A 14297-nucleotide genomic window follows, 5' to 3' on the forward strand; every position below is an offset into this window, starting at 1 on the left:
CTATGCACCTCTCTGTTTAATGCCACCGCTTCAAAGCCTTTTTCTCGACTCATCCACCATATCTCTTGGTTTGCGTTGACCACCGCTCTTTGCAGGTTGCTATCACGCACCGGTACCTCCGGTATCATGCATATCACTACCTGTACCTTAGGAGAAGTGGCGCACATGTCATCGACGCCTTTCGCCAGTGTGGCTGCTAGTCCTGCTGCATCTTCATTTAGGACATCGTTTAAACCGCCTGAAATTATCACGAGGTTTCGTCTATCAGCTGTCGTTTTGAGCTTTGCGCTCGCTTGCCTCACGACTGCATCCAGCTTGCGTCCTGGGAACGCCCCTACTGCAACCCTCTTGTCACCTCTTACCCTCTCTTTGATGGCTTTTGTGATGGCGCCATGGATGGATGGATAAGGCTGTACCCTTTAGATCGGGCGGTGGCTCGCGCCACCAAGCCGTAATACCTAATGAACCAAAAACTATATTTATTTTTTCCCTTAAAAAGTGAGTTTGAGGATTCGTACTTTGCAGTGAAGAGTTATTTTCACTCGTGCCTTGACTTAAGCCACCAATCAGATAACCTCCTTCTAGTTAAGTCTACCCGCTTAAAGTTTATTTTGCCCTCCCGGTCCCTAAACCCCAGTGCTTTGAAAAACTCTGCGCCATCATCCTGAACTATAGGGTGAAGCCCTTTACAGAACCTTATTAAGTGTTCGGCAGTTTCTTCTTCCTCTCCACACGCACAGCATACTGTGTCTACCCCTTCGTATTCGGCCCGATATGTCTTGGTTCGCAGTACTCCCGTCCTGGCCTCAAACAGTAGAGAACTACCCCGAGTATTATCATAGATCCTTTCCTTGGCAATTTCCTGCTTAAAAGTTTGATAGATCTCTAGTGCGGACTTCTTAATCATGCCCATTCTCCACATGTCAGTCTCCGTTTCCTTCACTTTCTTCTTAACCGATAGTTCTTTTTCGTTTGGCCACCTGCTGTTTTCTAAGTATTTACCAGTCAACTTCCTGGTTCGCTTCCTCCATTTGTATCCACATTCTTCATGTACAAGTAGCCAAAAACCTTCCTAGCCCAACGCTCTTCCCCCATTTCTCTCAATCACTTCTCAAATTTTATCTTGCTGCTAGCTTCCCTGCCCTCAAATGATGTCCATCCCATATCACCTTGCACTCCTTGATTTGGTGTATTCCCGTGAGCTCCTAAAGCAAGCCTGCCTATTCCACGTTGCTTAATTTCTAATCTTGCTTGAACTTCTGATCTCATGCACAAGACCGCATTGCCGAACGTCAGCCCAGGAGCCATGACCCCTTTCCATATTCCTCTCACAACATCATACCTATTGTAATTCCACAGTGCCCTATTTTTCATGACAGCTGCATTCCTGTTACCTTCAGTCGTCACGTATATTTCGTGTTCCCTCAGATACTCGGTCCCATTGCTTATCCATACGCCCAGATATTTGTATTTATCTGTTATCTCTAGCGTGACCTCCTGTATTCTAAGCTCACTACCTTCGTTGTCATTGAAAATCATGACTGCTGATTTTTCCTTCCTGAATCTAAAATCTAACCTATCTCCCTCATTACCGCAGATGTCCATCAATCTCTGCAAATCTTCCTTGTTGTCGGTCATTAGCACTATATTATCTGCGTACATTAATGCTGATAGTGCCTCATCATAGAGTTGTCCTTGTTTGACAATACAGAGGTTGAAGCCAAGTCCACTTCCCTCTAATTTGGACTCTAATCCTTGTAGGTACATCATGAATAATAAGGGTGACAGGGGGCGCCCCTGCCTAAGCCCCCGTTTTACCTCTGCAGGCTTGGATACCTGTATTTCCCACTTTATAACTACCTTGTTACCTTTATAGATATCCTTTAAAACATTAGTGACTACATGTTCCACGCCTAGTGTGTCCAGTATTCCCCACAATTCCTCTTGAACCACGCTATCGTACGCTCCCTTGATATCCAAAAATGCTACCCACAGGGGCCTGTGTTCCTTTTCTGCTATTTCGATGCGCTGCGTCAGTGAGAACAGATTGTCTTCCAACCTCCTGTGTTTCCGAAACCCATTCTGCAGTTCCCCCAGCACCCCCTCATCCTCTATCCACGCCTGCAGTCTTTCCTTTATAATGCCATGGATGGATGGATGGATGGATGTGGCTGTACCCTTTAGATCGGGCGGCGGCTAACGCCACCTAGCCGTAATACTTAGTGAACTAACCATTACATTTATCTTTTTTTTTCCTTTAAATAATGAAGTTGAGGATTCGTACTTCGCAGTGAAGGGTTTAATTTTCACTCGTGCCTTGACTTTAGCCACCAATCAGATAACCTCCTTCTAGTTAAGTCTACCCGCTTAAAGTCTATTTTGCCCTCGCTGTCCCTAAATCCCAGTGCTTTGAAAAACTCTGCGCCATCATCCTGAACTATAGGGTGAAGCCCTTTACAGAACATTATCAAGTGTTCGGCAGTTTCTTCTTCCTCTCCACACGCACTGCATACTGTGTCGACCCCTTCGTATTTGGCCCGATATGTCTTGGTTCGCAGTACTCCCGTCCTGGCCTCAAACAGTAGAGAACTACCCCGAGTATTATCATGGATGGATGGATGCTATGAGCGTCCCCTTTATAACGGGGTGGTGACAAGTATGCCACCAGGCTCGAAAAAAAAAAATCTTTTTTTCTTTTTTTTTATGTTGGCCTAATGCCTCTACTTCGATAAATTCTATCTTAATGGAAAAAAGGTAAATTTTCAGCTTAAGTTCTCTGCCATTTACGGCACACTGTCCATATTTTATTTTTCCAATATTTATTTTTGTCCTTTCTCTCTAATTTTCTGCCACCAATACTCTAACCGTCTCTTACTTATTTCAATCGCGGGTGTGTTCAGCTTTCCATTGTTGTCCCTAAAACCCAAGGCTTCCTGTAGGTTCGTGCCCAAACGTACACCTGGGTGGATATCTCCACATTCAATCAGAACATGTTCCGCCGTTTCCTTATCTTTCCCGCAGCATGTGCATTGTTCTTCTTCTTTACTGAATCTTGCTTTATAACTACGCGTTCTAAGGCAACCCGATCTCGCTTCAAACAGTAAAGCGCTTCCCCTTGAATTATCGTAAAATGCCTCCCTCCTTATTTCATTTTTGCCCTTTCGGTAGTTACTCAAAGCCGGTTTTTTCTCCATAGCTGCCATCCAGTAAATCCTCTCCGCCTCCCTGACTTTTCCCTTAACGCTCTTTGTTGACATATGGCTCACAATACCAGCCGTATATTTACTAGTGAGTCTTCTAGTTCTTTTTCTCCACTGTGTGTCCACGCTCTTCCTATACAAATAACGGAACACCTTCTCTGCCCATCTACTCTCCTTCATATTTCTTAGCTTTTCTTCGAACCTTATTTTGCTCTGCGCTTCCCTCGCCTCAAAACCCGCCCACCCCATATCGCCCTTTACAGCCTCGTTTGTCGTCTTCCCGTGAGCACCCAACGCGAGGCGTCCCACAGTCCTTTGATTTACATCCATTCCCGATTGCACCTCTGCCCTCATGCAAACGTGTACCAGCGCCACCTGGCGGTTTCCTCCGAAGGCGTTACGCACTAGCCGGCGCGTTCATAACACTTCCTTATTTTAGCCGCTGTAGCACCAAGTAGTCAGTTTTCGTGCGATTTTGGTTTCGCAAGCGCATCTAACATGTTCTTTTTGTCACAACTACCATGCAACAACTCTTACATTTTTATGAGAATAAATAAGTAAACGTTCATTTTTAAGGAAAAGAACATAAAGCTTTTTTGAAGCGTCGAGATTTATTTCACACAAAAAACAACTACGGCCGGCCAGGTGCTGAGCGATTAGAACAAAGTAAAGCCAAGAAATCATTTCCTAAATTTTAGTGCGTACTTGGTCGGCATCATTGTTTTCCTTCGTTTAGAGACGCAAGAGCTCTCTAAGGCAATCACGTTACTTTTTTAGGGGACCCGAAGACAACGACGGAAAGTAGAAATCTTGACACTGATCTTTCATGAGCGGTCGTCTGACGTTTGTAAATACTAATAGGGAAAACGCAATTTTTACTCGGCCAAGAACACTGTTTCTGCACAGTCGACAGGGTAATATACATGAACGCGTCTGTCACCAAGGCAAAACGCGAGGAACACCACTCCTTCCGTAGACACCGACGGGAGTGGTAATACGGTACGCGATCTTCAGCATTATCGTATCAACAATATTAGGCAGCCGAAACACCGACCACTTATGCAACGCAATTTAAAGAAAAAGGTTCTTTGGTTTTACGTACAGTTTTCGATCTTACTCTTTCTTCCGAGCAGCTGGTGTTACTGAAGACTGGCAGGCACGGAGGAAGGAAATGTAGGAGAGGCCTGAAGTGACGCAACGTAGTGGCTACACGAACTGAACGGTTTACTCCTTGATACATGGTCTTTTTATAGTGAAACCACGTGAGACACGAGTAACAGCCGAGTACATTGGGCTGGCTTGCTAACTATTAATAAGGGGATGGGCGGGTGATAGTGGTTTATTGCCAACGCTGCATCTCTTCCCCCTTTAAAAGCCCAGTCGTTCCGGAGGGTGTCGCGTTCGCGTTGAACGACGGAGTAGATTTGGGACTGCTTCCGGCGCCCTGGTTGCTCGCGCGGAGGCGGGCGACTGAGGGGTCGCTGGACTAGAGTCAATGGTCACTGGACTGGCTTCTCGAGCGTCTGGGGCCGGCTGAGTTTCCACTGGACTTGTGCAAGTTGCCGATGGGTTCTTTTCCGGCGTGCTTGACGTCAGCCGTGCCCTCAGCTGGTCGACATGCCGGCGCTGGGTGCCCAAGGGGGTCTCCACTTTCACCATCCGATTGCCGTCCGTTGCTATTACTGTCCCTGGCAGCTATTTCTGCCCTTGTTGAAATTGGCGGGACCAGATGGGCTTTCCGGGTGGGAAAAGGGGTGGCGTTGTGACTTAAAAGGTTGTTCTCAGGTAGCCTCGGCCTCTGCAGGCACTGCCACTGCTGGTAAGTGGGCGGACAACCTTGTCCGGGACTTGAATCCCAGCAGCACTTGAGCTGGTGATTTGCCACTCTCAAGAGGCGTAGATCTGTAACGGAACAGAAAACGAGACAATCTTTCTTGCAATGTGCTTCGCTTGATTTTCTTGAGGCCGTCTTTTATTGTTCGCACCACTCGCTCCACTAGTCCATTTGATTGAGTGTGGTACGGCGCCGTCCGGACATGGCGTATGCTGTTTTCATGTATGAAGTCTGCCATCGTCGCACTCGAAAACTGGGGGCCGTTGTCAGAAACCACACACTGCGGGATACCAAAACGAGCAAAAAATTCTCTAAGCAAGTGAATAGTTGTGTCTGAGGTAGCTGTTTTTAGCGGCATTGCTTCTATCCACTTTGTTTCCGCGTCAACTAGGACAAAAATTAGGTACCCATTAACAGGACCTGCAAAATGCATGTGAACTCGAAAGCACCGCTTCCCTGTCTTAGGCCAAGGTGATGGCACTTGCGCCGCCGGCATGGACCACCCTTGCACGCACTGTGGACAGTTTTGCACCAACTTTTCAATATCTTTGTCTAATCCTGGGTACCAGAACAGCGTGCGAGCGACCCTCTTCATGGCCCCAGCAGCTGGGTGCGTGTCGTGCAGCTCGTTGAGTAGGCACTGACGGGCTGCCTCTGGCGCCACCACACGATGACCCCAGTAAACGAGGCTATGGCTCACGACAAGTTCATGTCGGCGCGTGAAGTACGGTTGCAGATGCTGCTGCTGCCCTGTAAGACGTGATGACCAGCCCTGTTCAATCCACTCCCGGATTTGCCGAAGTGTGCTGTCCTCCTGGGTCAAAGTAATGATTTGGTTAGACGGAAGTGCACTTGCGTCCAGACCCTGCGTATACAGTACGTATTCTGTCACTTCTTGACCTCCACGTTCATGGTCTCTTGGCAAAGGCAAGCGACTGAGGGCATCTGCGTTACCGTTTTGGGTTCCCTTGCGGTATTCTAGATTGTACTGGTAAGCTGATAGAAGAAGCACCCAACGCTGAATTCGAGCTGCCGCCATCTGCGGCATGGGCTTGTTGGGGTGGAAAAGTGCGGTGAGTGGCTTATGATCTGTCACCAGCGTGAAACGGTTCCCCAGCGAGAAATTACAGATTTTGCAAATTCCAAACACCAAGGCCAGCGCTTCTTTCTCTATTTGGGAATAATTGCGTTCCGATGACGTCAGCGTTCTTGAACGAAAAGCTATCGGGTGATCCACGCCATCAATGCGATGCAATAATACTGCCCCTAAGTAATCTGATGAAGCATCACATTCAAGCCGCAACTCTTTCTGCGGATAATAGTGAACAAGAAAATTCGCCTTTAACAAGGCGCGCTTCGCTCCTTCGAACGCTCTTTGATGCTCTTTTTCCCAATACCAGCATTTTCCCTTGCCCAGTAAGCGATAGAGCGGAACCAAGGTCGTGGCCGAATTCGGCAAAAATTTCGAGTAACAGGTTATGAGCCCTATAAATGACTTGAGTTGGCTTACCGATGCTGGCCTTGGAGCAGCTGTTACGGCTTCGAGGTTGTCCCGCAGTGGGTGAAGGCCGGTCGCATCAGTCTTGTGCCCCAGAAACTGCACTTCTTTTTCACGGAACCGACATTTGGCTTTGTTCAGTTGGAGGCCATTGTCACGAAGTCTCGGGAGAACTTGTCGAAACGTGGCAGTGTCCCGTTCTTTCTCGGCGATTATGGTGTCGTCTAGGTATACACGTACTCTTGGAAAGTCCCGGAACAACGACTCAATGCACCGCTTGAACAATGCGGGAGCCGACGAGATACCGTAGGCTAGTCGGTTGTACGAGTAAAAGCACTGGTGCGTATTGATGACAGTCATCGTCTTCGCTTCTTCATCAAGCGGGAGCTGGTTATAGGCATTGCTCAAATCCAGTGCAGTGAAGACTTCTCCCCCATAAAGCGTGGCAAAAATATCATCCACCTCAGGCAAAGGGTGTTGTTCCAGGTGAGTTACCGGATTCACGGTGAGCTTAAAATCAACACATAATCTGCTGTCTCCATTTTTCTTCAGCACTGATACGACGGGAGCAGCCCATTCGGAAACGCTCGCCGGCGTTAGGACACCTTGTTGCACGTGGCAGTCCATTTCTGCTGAGACTGCTTTGCGAAGCGCGAAGGGCACCGGGCGGGCCTTCAAAAACCGAGGCACGGCCCCTTCTTTCTTGTACAGCTTGACAGGCGGACCTTTGTAACAGCCGAGCCAATCTTGAATAAGTCTGAGAACTCTTCCAGCAGCCCTTTTAAGTCAACTTCCGCCTGCAGCACGTAGACACTCGGAAGAGCCCTTTCGTTGATTGATTTGTGGGGTTTAACGTCCCAAAACCACCATATGATTATGAGAGACGCCGTAGTGGAGGGCTCCGGAAATTTCGACCACCTGGGGTTCTTTAACGTGCGCCCAAATCTGAGCACGTGGGCCTATAACATTTCCGCCTCCATCGGAAATGCAGCCGCCGCAGCCGGGAATCGAACCCGCGACCTGCGGGTCAGCAGCCGAGTACCTTAGCCACTAGACCACCGCAGCGGGGCTGAGAGCCCCTTCGTCTAAAAGTGACACGCCCGCTTCACGGAAAGCCTGAATGGTGTTTCGGCCGCACAGTAGTGGACCGTCACAATCCACTACCACGAGCGAACTATTCACTCGAGTCTTGTATTCGACCCTCATGACGACTCTGCCGACCACTGGAAGAGGACCGAGGAAGCAAGATAGCCGACGTGGCTTTTTTTTCTAGTCTTGGCCACCACTTACGGTTTTTCCTGAAGACCTTTTCTGGAATCACGCTAACTGATGAACCCGTGTCGATGAGCATCCACAGTGTCCTGCTGCTACAGACAAGGCTCCGCTCGATATGGGCCGTGTATCTGGCTGGTCAACGTTGTTCTGGGCAGATAGGGCGAAAAGCATTTCTTCCTTACTGTCCTCTCCATCCGAAAGCTCTCTGAGCGCGTACAATCCTTGCCGGCCACTGCGCCTGCGCTGGCACATCCTAGCCAAGTGTCCTTTAGTGCCGCACTTGTGGCACACCTTCCCAACATGCTGACATTCGTGTTCTGAGTGGTTGGAGCCGCACCTCCAGCATGACTGACGGTGCGCCTGTGTAGTACCCGCTGCCTCTTTTTGTCCGCTGCTACGACGCCTTTGAACCACGTGCACGTTTCCGTGTCGTTCTCGCTATTTACATCTTCCACGGACCGGATGTTACGGTCAGCTCTTTCTGACGACATGGCGAATTTCTCAGCTTCCTTTGGGTCAGCAGAAACCACCTGGGCTCATCATCCCGTATGCCGCACTCTATCCTGTCACGTAACATTCTGTCCAGAAAGTTGCCGAAGTTGCAGCCTTTTGCAAGACGTCGCAAGTCTGCGGCAAAATCTTTGACCGCCTCGTTGTCTCCTTGCCTCCACACAAAAAATGCGTGACCTGCCGCAGTCTCGTTCACCTGCGGCTTGTAGTGTTCTTCCACCACCTTTGAGACGTCTTCGTACATTAGGCTGTTCGCGGGCGTCGACGGGCATCGTCCCTGAATGACTCGAACCACGCTGTCACTGAGTGAGGCTACCAAGAGTGCCCGACGCTTTGAGGAGCCCGTAATATCATTGCCTTCAAAGTAGGCCTCAAGACGCCCCGGTAGGCATCCCAGCTGTTTGCTGCCTCGTCAAACTCCGGTGGCCTCGATCCCATCCTCGTCGCCCCTGAAGTGGCGTAACGTAGTGACAACACGAACTGAACGGTTTATTCCTTGATACATGGTCTTTTTATAGTCTGTAACCACGTGAGACACGAGTGACAGCACAGTACATCGGGGCTCGCTTGCTAACTAGTGATAAGGGGATGCGCGGGTGATAGTGGTTTATTGCCAACGCTACAGGGCCCTGATGTCATTCGTTGTGAAGCCGCGATGAAGCCGGAAGTCGGCCATATTGACTACGCGAATTCTCTCTTTTTTACATCCGAATGTAAAGCAGAAGGCACGACTTTCTCTCCGGCTCGGAAAGCACGTGAGCTGCGCAGCGCGCGTGTCCTGACGATCCAAAAATAATGGAACTGGGCTCAACAATCTGAGCTAACGCGACACCTTCGGGGAAATCATTTTGTCCGAGTATTAACAGCGAGTAACAGCTCGCCAACAACGAAACAAGTACAAAAAAACGCACGCCAGATGCACTGACAACGGCAAGTATTTTTACGTCATTAATTCAGCAACTGTACAGACAACGCGATCGGTCGTGCGCCTTCTACGGTTGCATTCCACCACGCGGCCGACGCAGCGTCCGGCCACTGTGTCCGTGTTCCACGTGAAACTCACCGGCGTCGGCATTCTGCGCGCGTGGTGACTTTGAGCATGGTGCAAGTGACACTTGAACGTGGTTGCTGTTACGTTGAGATTACATGCAATGCTGGGGGAGAGTATACGAAGCGGTACAGAAAAGGTGTTTTAATACGCACATGCAAGTTGTTACTGTACACACACAACATGAAACTACGTATGTGCACGTGGTCCTCATTGCGTCTTGCTGGGCTCAACATCGTCGTCCATAGTCACAAGGAGGAGCACTGCCCAACCATCGCTGACTAGCAAGGCGTTAATCGTCATTCAGCTTCGTCATGGTGCCCAACGCAATTTCGCTGAACACTAGTTGCTTCATCCGCGTCATCCGCCACACGACACATGGATATGCACTCATTCTACGCGCTGCTGAAACCCCGTAATGAACAAAGGGATTTGTAAACGTTGCTAAGAGTACAGTAACTGCCAGGAGAACACTGTGTCAACAATAACGTGGCGCAGAGCACGGATATTGTCCACCGCGGCTCAGCACGACACCTGTGGAGGCATACGTGCTGCCGCCAGCCGCGGCCGCTCATTTTTAAACCAGCTCCACTGCACAACGCGTAACCATAACAACGCAGCCATTGTGCCCAGTGAATATGAACGCCATGATGTCATTTCCGCCACAATTTTTACGTAGCGCGCCGGCTGGGCACGCCCTCTCCTATTTTTCTTTCCTCCGTGCTGGCAGGTCTCTGGTGTCACTTTCAAGGTGGCTAGAGCGATTAGAGTCCCACTTCTGCTGATGATATAACTTGCACACAAATACTCGGCGATTGCATGTGCGGGAAACAAAATATCTCACGGCGCACCACTGTCTTCGTTTGTACCTGCTCGATGAATGCACATCACCTGACGAACACGCACTCATACTCGCTTATTAGCATCGATGTGAACTTGCTGGAACTGAGCGACGCCATCATTGTTTATCGGGACAAGAAAAAGGTGAAATGGCACCAGAATCTCGTAAAACTAGCAACAGCAAAGAACGTAAAATCTACACAGGTGGTGCTTTTTAATGATCCTGAGAGCAATCTTGAACATGATATTTACATCTTTTGTTATTTTTCAAAACGCTACGCAGTGTACAAAAGTTAGCGTTCGTGGGACCACATGCAGAAGCGTCATGAAAAGGGGCGTGCTTGGGCTTCGTAACCTTGGCTGTGCTGCCATAGAAAGTTGTCGTCAAGTATAATTGTTTGAAGTACACACTAGGGGCAGGATATCGCTATTGTATTCAACTTTTAAAGGTTAATCCTTTAAATTTGCAATTATTTTGTACGCTTTTAGTTATCTCGTGTCTACATGAAGTGTCGCATTATATGAATTTCAGATCCACGTCATTGCTCTTAAGTGCCTTGTTAAAAAAAAGAAGGAAAACTACACTATAGGGGGTGTGCACTTGTCATTTGCGAGAATAGATAGCACCGGGTACGCCATTTTGAAGGTCCGCGCGCTCGCCGTACGCGCATAAAACTCGCTACACGCGCTGTGTTCGAGATCGGTACGGCAACTTGGAGACCTCCGGAATACCTCCGGTGCTCCGAAGCACGGACAGCAGTAAGACGGTAAGTTGGGCCAGTTGGTTAGGATCCATCGTGAACTTACTTACAGCGCAACACCAGAAAAAATACAGGACAGGGAAGGAGCAAAAGAGAAAAGAAAAGACGGCGCTGACTCACAACTGTTGTCCTGCTGTCCGTGCTCCGAAGCACGGACAGCAGGACGGCACGTATGAACGAACCTTCAAAATGATGCGACGATAGTGTTGCCAAATTGCAGATCAATGCTCAATGCATTCCCCCTATTGTGCAGTAGAAGCGTATAATCGCGCCAGGCCTAAAAGCATGAGAATTCCACAACAAAGGGCCGTTTTGAAGACCCGCTCATTACAAAGGATATGGAGCCGGCACTCTGGCCGACATGCATTTATTGCCTATGTTGGTAGCAGGGCAGCTATTCTCGTGGTGTCCACTTAGTGGACATGACCTTCGAGCATCCAGTGATTAGCTGGAGCTCGGCGAGCTACGTGCACCCGTTTCCGATCCTTGTTCCGTAACGTCATTTTACTGACGTCCCGCAGCTTTCACAACTCTCCCACAAATGAGAAAGACCGAATGCGTTTCGCCACAACAAATGCTGTCCCATAGATCCACTTCTGGATGCATATATGGATGAACGAATATATATCATGCACGGATGCCCGTGCATGAACTCCATTCACGTTAACCCTTGAATTGGATTTAACGCGATCACCCACCTCACGCACCTGGAAGGTCGGTACGCATTCCCAGCACCATTCTTCAAACATCTCAACACATTCATACGCAAGTTCATACTTGCCCAGCTTGTTTAGGAATCCTGCTACTGTACACTTTGTCCACCTTTTTTTTCCGTTACGCTGGGAATGTGCTGACGCGTGAGGTGCGTCGACGTTATCAAGAGCTCCATGACGTCATGACGCGCCGTATTTTTGCGTAACTGAAGTGCTCCGGCAAAGTACACATGCCCATGAAGTGTACACCGCGAGAATCGCACCCCACGCTCTTTCCGCTCCTCGAACCGCATCGGATTGCGACGCGATCGGTCAAGGGGCAGTGATCCCTTTATTTGCAAAAGCGCTAGCGAAAAAGACATCGTGCTACTTGACTGCAAGGGATCTGCCTTGACCAGCCACCTTCGACGACCGGAACGCGAGCGATACCGTCGGGATCGAAAGTGATATGGCAAAGACTTAGCACCATCAAGGACTCCGTGCAACCTTATTTAAACGCACGACTACATGCCATCATGCCATTTGGAGCCGGTGCACACTATCTCACATGCAGTCAATTCCTATGTTGGTATTGGTTATTGAACACTGCTTTTTATGTATGTAGACTACTTTGTGTATTGTCAGCTCCTCCAACGAAAATATGCGCTGTGGCTGTGGCAAACAAGTGAAAGAACGAGCTCGCCTTAGAAGACTCCATCTGTTTGTATTAATCGGGTATGCAATTTGATTGTGTTATGATTGCTTTCCCATGATGTATAGAGGTCGATCCTGGCCCCGTAGTGAAGCTGAACTATACTTGCTCAAGAGTTTGCAGCCAGGTCAGAACAATGACATGAAGAAGGTTGAAAAAGCAGTAAAAAACGAGGCTATGCTCTCAGAGATAAATGATAAATTAAGTGAACAAATTGAAATTCTTAGCGAGACAGCAGAACAGCACGTAAATGTGTTTGAACAGCTCGAAAAGAATGTTCAGAAACTGCAATCAAAAGACGTCGACCTTGAAAATAGTAGCCGAAGGGCCAAAATTGTCTTTTATGGCGTTAAATAAGACTAGGGAAAAACGTGGGAGCAGTCTGAAGAACAAATAACTGATGAAGCGTATCTGTCTAAATCGTCTTACAATAGAACTGACGTCAGTGCGGAGAGCACATCGTATCGGTCGATTCAACAAGAAGTACAACCGGTCAATTGTCATTTTTTTTTCGACGAGGAATGAATGGATGTTTTTAAATATCTTAAGAACTTCAAACGGTCTCATAACTGTGTACATCAGGACTACGCACCAGTAACACGAGAAGTCCGAAAACGATGCTAAAACGGAACTGGCAGACTTAAACTACGTTATGACTAACTAATTGTTCATGGTAATGCCTTCATGAGGAACAAAGTCAAAGTCAAAGAAAAGGTATGAGTAGTTCCATCTCTAAAGAATTGACACCCAGCTCTTAAAACTGCCTGATCTTCACGTAGCTTAACAGCATCTTGCTGAAGACTGCAAAAGTATCGTGAATAAAATGAGTTCATTTGCAGGCTTATAAAATAAATGAATTCACAGGATTAACTGAATCGACCAAGCAAGAGATAGTTTTTGGGACAGAATAATGATACCACCAATCAATTATAGTGAGTCCTATAGCCATGAACTTGTAACACTTACCGACACGATAGGGCAAGAATAGGTGGAGGGGTGTTTATTTTTTTTTATTGATAAATACCTTACAGGCCGCAAAGCATTGAGGAAGGCGGGTTATAATGAAACTCAAAAGTAAACTCATTATTAACAACGCCACAATTCACGTCAATAATAACAAAAATACTTCGTAAAGAATTCACAATGCTTCAACAATCGCAAAGCAAGAGTTGGCGGTGAGCAGAATTGATTTGATTGATATGTGGGGTTTAACGTCCAAAAACCAACATATAATTATGAGAGACGCCGTAGTGTAGGGCTCCGGAAATTTCGACAACCTGGGGTTTTTTAACGACCACCGAAATCTAAGCACACGGGCCTACAATATTTCCGCCTCCATTGGAACTGCAGCCGCTAGAGTCGGGATTTGATACCGCGACCTGCGGGTCAGCAGCCGAGTACCTTAGCCACTTGACCACTGCGGACGGGGCCGCGGAGAGCAGATTACACCACATTAATCAAAAGAACGCGCAACACTTCACGATATAAAAGAGCTTGAATAAAGGAGAAAGAAAAAATTTACAGTGCTACATCGAAAAATGGACGAAGTTTGTATCGGAACGTGTTAGGGTTACTATTAGGAGATGATTACAGTGAAGTTGAGAGTTCAAGTTGTAGCGATGGCGTCTTCTTACTATAGACGTACTAATGAAGTATACATAACAAGGGCACTTGACGACGAACATATAATGGTTGTAGTGAATGATCGAGTTTAAGCTGAGTCACACTGGGATGACTGCAATAGATTCTGGAAATGTAACGGGCGGCTCTGTTCTGAATTGCTGCAAGCATATTATTTGATAATGAGCGGACGGGGACCAAACAGACGAAGCATATTGAAGTTGCGGGCGGACGAAATTAGGTAGGACAGTTAGCGAACGTTACAGGATAATTATGAAGGTTTCGGAGCAAATATATTTTAAAGTTT

At 47.8% G+C, this 14297-nt stretch overlaps 1 protein-coding gene and 1 pseudogene across 2 annotated transcripts in view; both read right to left on the minus strand.

Annotated features, from left to right (window-relative positions):
- Nucleotides 1-14297, minus strand: part of LOC119167552 (sedoheptulokinase) — a 404791-nt gene that overhangs the window by 358778 nt on the left and 31716 nt on the right. The window lies entirely within an intron of this gene.
- Nucleotides 3766-6892, minus strand: LOC142802726 (uncharacterized; annotated as a pseudogene).

This window comes from Rhipicephalus microplus, chromosome 3 (assembly GCF_043290135.1).
Source record: "Rhipicephalus microplus isolate Deutch F79 chromosome 3, USDA_Rmic, whole genome shotgun sequence".
Classification (NCBI taxonomy): Eukaryota; Metazoa; Arthropoda; class Arachnida; order Ixodida; family Ixodidae; genus Rhipicephalus; species Rhipicephalus microplus.